Source organism: Sander lucioperca, chromosome 5 (genome assembly GCF_008315115.2).
Source record: "Sander lucioperca isolate FBNREF2018 chromosome 5, SLUC_FBN_1.2, whole genome shotgun sequence".
In the NCBI taxonomy this organism is placed as follows: Eukaryota; Metazoa; Chordata; class Actinopteri; order Perciformes; family Percidae; genus Sander; species Sander lucioperca.
Genome location: NC_050177.1, coordinates 29,027,659 through 29,032,658, shown reverse-complemented (window position 1 = coordinate 29,032,658; position 5,000 = coordinate 29,027,659). Strand labels below are relative to the sequence as shown.

The following is a 5,000-nucleotide window of genomic DNA, read 5'->3' as shown; positions in this document are numbered from 1 at the left end:
CCTGTCCGCCGTAATATTCGTTCACTCTCTCCTTCTTCTCTGGCGGCATGTACTTTATCAACCCTCCCTCCATCCGACTCTTTCTTACTCATGCCTCCCAATGCTGCCACAGACACTCTCCTCTCTACTCTATCCTCCTCTCTCGACTCTCTGCCCTCTTACTTCACGACAGGCTCGCAAATCCTCCCCAGCTCCGTGGTTATCTGACTCAGTAGGTGCTGAAAGATCAACTATATGGGCAGCTGAGAGGAAATGGCAGAAATCTAAACACCCAGATGATCTGCTTACCTATCAGTCTCTTCTTTCCTCCTTCGCTGCCTCTATTTCTGCAGCCAAAAGCTCTTTTTATCAAACCAAAATTGAATCCTCTTTCTCGAACCCCAAAAAACTTTTTTCCATCTTCTCTAACCTCCTAGATTCCCCCAGTCCACCTCCTCCCTCCTCCCTCCTACCAACCCACTTTGTCAACTACTTTGTAAAAAAGATAGATGACATACGCTCTTCATTCTCCACCACACCTCCTGAAATCACCTTACCATCACATCCAGTACTCTTTCCTCTTTCACCCCTTTATCTCCAAACCAAATTCTTACTTTGATTACCTCTGCCCGCCCAACCACCTGCCCCCTGGATCCTATCCCTTCTCACCTTCTCCAGTCCATTGCTCCGGACCTCCTTCCTTTCCTCACCCATCTCATTAACATCTCCTTGTCAACTGGCTGTTTCCCCGATGATCTCAAAGAGGCAAGAGTGACCCCACTGCTCAAAAAACCAACACTCGACTCCTCTGATGTAAATAACTATAGACCCGTCTCCCTTCTTCCATTCCTATCTAAAACTCTTGAGCGTGCCATTTATAATCAACTCTCTACCTATCTCCACCAGAACAACCTTCTTGATCCCCACCAGTCTGGCTTCAAGGCTGGTCACTCAACAGAAACTGCCCTCCTTGCTGTCACTGAGCAGCTTCACATCGCTAGAACAACCTCTCTCTCTTCCATCATCATCCTTCTGGATCTTTCTGCTGCCTTTGACACAGTGAACCACCAGATCCTCATTTCGACACTCTGAAATCAGGGTGTCCAAAGAATACGTGTAAAACTATCAAACTAGTGGTAATGAGTTGTAATGAGTTGACTAGAAGGTGTAAATAGAATTGGGTGATATTTTATACTTCATGTTTTATAAACAGGAATCAGACCGGGTCAGTTTGACGGGAAGACAACACAAGAGTTAATAAATCAACAGATGATAATCTGCTGCTGTGTTGTGTCTGTTTCTCTCCATCAGATGTCTGTCAACTGGAACTGGACACAAACACAGTGAACAGAGACCTCAAACTGTCTGACAACAACAGGAAGGTGACACGTTTGGAGGAGGAGCAGCCATATCCTGATCATCCAGAGAGGTTTGACTTCTGGCCTCAGCTGCTGTGTAGAGATGGTCTGACTGGTCGCTGTTACTGGGAGGTTGAGAGGAGAGGAGAGGTTTATATATCAGTGAGTTACAGAGGAATCAGCAGGAGAGGATACAGTGTTGACTGTTGGTTTGGACGTAATGATCAGTCCTGGAGTCTGACCTGCTCTGATGGTGGTTACTTTGTCTGGCACAATAACATCAGAACATTCATCTCCTCCTCCTCTGTCTCTGGTAGAGTAGCAGTGTATGTGGACTGTCCTGCTGGCTCTCTGTCCTTCTACAGAGTCTCCTCTGACTCACTGATCCACCTCCACACCTTCAACACCACATTCACTCAGCCTCTCTATCCTGGGTTTGGGTTCTGGTCTGGTTCCTCAGTGTCTCTGAGTCCTCTGCAGGACAGAGAGTCTCTCCTGGTTCCTCAGTGTCTCTGAGTCCTCTGCAGGATGGAGAGTCTCTCCTGGTTCCTCAGTGTCTCTGAGTCCTCTGCAGGATGGAGAGTCTCTCCTGGTTCCTCAGTGTCTCTGAGTCCTCTGCAGGACTGAGAGTCTCTCCTGGTTCCTCAGTGTCTCTGAGTCCTCTGCAGGACTGAGAGTCTCTCCTGGTTCCTCAGTGTCTCTGAGTCCTCTGCAGGACTGAGAGTCTCTCCTGGTTCCTCAGTGTCTCTGAGTCCTCTGCAGGACTGAGAGTCTCTCCTGTGGACAGAAACACTGACTGAACATCAGCTGCTGAAATCAAAGTTCAGTCTGTTCACCATCACACACACTCTCACTGAGAAGCAGATCTGAGACTCAGACACAAAACATTCATTTCTCTGACTATTTCTTTGCCGTTTTTCAAACTTTTTGTCGTCTTGTTTTTTTTTGCCTTTTTTTGAACTTTTGTTGTGTTTTTTCCTTTGTTTTGGGGTTAAATAATTCGGCTGTGTATTTCCTGTATTTTCTGTGTATAAATAATTAAACAGAGGTTCTCTCTCAATGCTGAAAGGGAGTTGATCTCATTCTCCAGCCCGTTCTCATTTGATCTGGGTGTGGGTCAGATGCGACGAAAAAGGCGTCTTTCAGCGTGTTTGTATAACGCACCGGGCAGAGCAGCAGTTAGAGAGGATTTAGAGAGTAGTATGTAACGGCGAATTTCCACGTAAGGAGGTTCGCGTCCCGCTTGTCACGCTTGCAATTGTCGTTTTTTTCTTTCCTTTTTTCATTGTTTATTGTTTATTTCTTTATTTGATCAGGGATAATGCACAAAAAACATTAGTCTAAAAAAGAAGAGATGTCATGTGCCAGGTTATAGCAAAAAATGCTAATTTCCACCCGCAGTCCCTGGACAGGTTGATGTTATACTTACAAAAGATGGGTGTGAGAATGTGTTGCATTCTCACATGTTGATTCTGATTCTCACTAAACTAAGTGGGAGCCACAAAGTCTAAGAACGTAATGTGTACGCTGAACAGATAGGGGCTACAAGGTCACCCTAAACTATCTCTCCCGGGACATTCATTTCTCCCTGGATAGTTGAGACTCCTCAGATAGTTGAGATTAACGGGATGTCTAACCTTGGGGTAGAAAGTGCTACAGAGGAGAAGAAGTGAAGTGGCTCCTGAATGTCTACTATGTCTGATTGATTGTAAGAAATGCCGAGTCATGTTTAGGCGGGGGCATGTCTTCCTATCTCACTGAAGATGTATATAAGCTGTGTGCTTTTTCTTCTTCGAAGAAGACACTTTCCCACTGTACTGTTGTACTTGTCAAACTGTGTTCATATATTTGCAAATATAAATAAATACTCAAAGACCAAACTTTGGTTTCATTCTCAAATAGTCTTATTTGTTTCATCTTGTCCTTTTTGAAATACACCCTGCTGCAAACACGAAAAGTTTCCACCACACCGTCTACAAACTACAATAACCAACAGAAATATTCATTAATTTAATGATTAAATAAGGTAGAGTCTCCAAACTCACCTCAATTATAACTTGTCTCCTGCTAGTTGTATTACAGCACTTACTTTAAAATATTAATATATTTTAATAATTAGAGTCATGTCTCTAAACTTACCTCACACATAATTAGTCTTCTGCTGGTTATACTACAGCACTTACCTTTCAAAAACAGGCATATTCATAATTTTGGGGAATATATTTTGCCATAATAATATGTCATAATTACAAAGAGGCATGTCTCCAAAACTACTCCAGTCATAGAACCCCCCCTGCTGGTTGTCTGAATTTATTGTCAAAGTGCACCAGATTGATGCATTTAAACATTAAAATAGACAACATGTTCTTACAGGGGAGCATGCCCATGGACCCCCCTAGAGGGGCTGGAGCCCCAGTGCAGCTCTAGGTCTAGTGACCCCCCTAGAGGGGTGGAGCCCCAGTGCAGCTCTAGGTCTAGTGACCCCCCTAGAGGGGCTTGTGCCCCAGTGCGACTCTAGGTCTATTGACCCCCCTAGAGGGGCTGGAGCCCCAGTGCAGCTCTAGGTCTAGTGTCCCCCCTAGAGGGACTTGTGCCCCAGTGCAGCTCTAGGTCTAGTGACCCCCCTGGGGCAGTGTCCCTGTTTTAAGTTTACAAAGATAAAAACATTACCTGTTTTGGAGGTATTTACGCTTCTGAGCTGAAAATGTCCCCGGATTTTGTCTCAGAAATCTGGTCACCTTAACTTAAGGGCCGTCCACACCAAGAACGTTAATTATAAATATATAGTTTTAAAAATCGTTCTAACATGAGTGGTTGGTGGAGTTCACACCACAACTATAACGACGACGACAGTGGAGAACGATATCATTGGGATCACTTTCAGAGAGATCTGATGAACGATAGAGACACTGACAGCCAATCAGAATCCATCTGAGTTTACAACATGACACGGCGGAGAGAGACTGGAATGGAAATGAATGGAATGGAAAACAAGCAGAAAGGAGGCAACGAGCCACAAAACACTATTCCAGCCAAGTGTGTCGTGCAGCAGTTATGTGTCCATGAGTCTGGGGGGCGGAGCTTCTGAAGGGGGGGTTGTATTTATTTGGTAGTTGAGTTCAAATGTGTGTGTGTGTGTGTCTGTGTGTGTGTTTCTGTGTCTATGTGTTGATGGAGGCGACTTTGGTTCACTGAACATATTTCAATGACAATAAACTGATTATTGAGGACAAATGCCTCTGCTGAGAAACACACACAGACATAACATGTTTCAGATTATTCATAAATAGACCTATATATAATAGAATATATATATATATATATATAATAGACCTATATATAAACTAACACCTTCTCCGTGTCCTTTCCTGTTGGTTGTCCTGCAGAGAACACAAACACCTGACCATGTGCTGTTTGTATGCCCGCATAAGAAAACAGCAACAAATCTTTTGTTATTGTGGCCTCCATGTTTTCACCACCTGATGCTCCAGACTACGGCCAACAGCTGGTGGCAGTCATGCAACAAGTTGTTATGCCAAACGCCAATATAACAGAAGAAGAAGAAGAACACATCCCGACCATGTGAACGCTGGCAGTCGGAAAAACAACATAATCACGGGGGCGGTGCCTGTTATTCCCAGGTGGCATGAACGCAGCATGTGT

The 5,000-nt window shown here is 44.4% G+C and overlaps 1 pseudogene; it reads left to right on the top strand.

The window, feature by feature from the left end:
* Window positions 1–5,000, top strand: part of LOC116034430 — a 17,773-nt pseudogene that overhangs the window by 7,040 nt on the left and 5,733 nt on the right.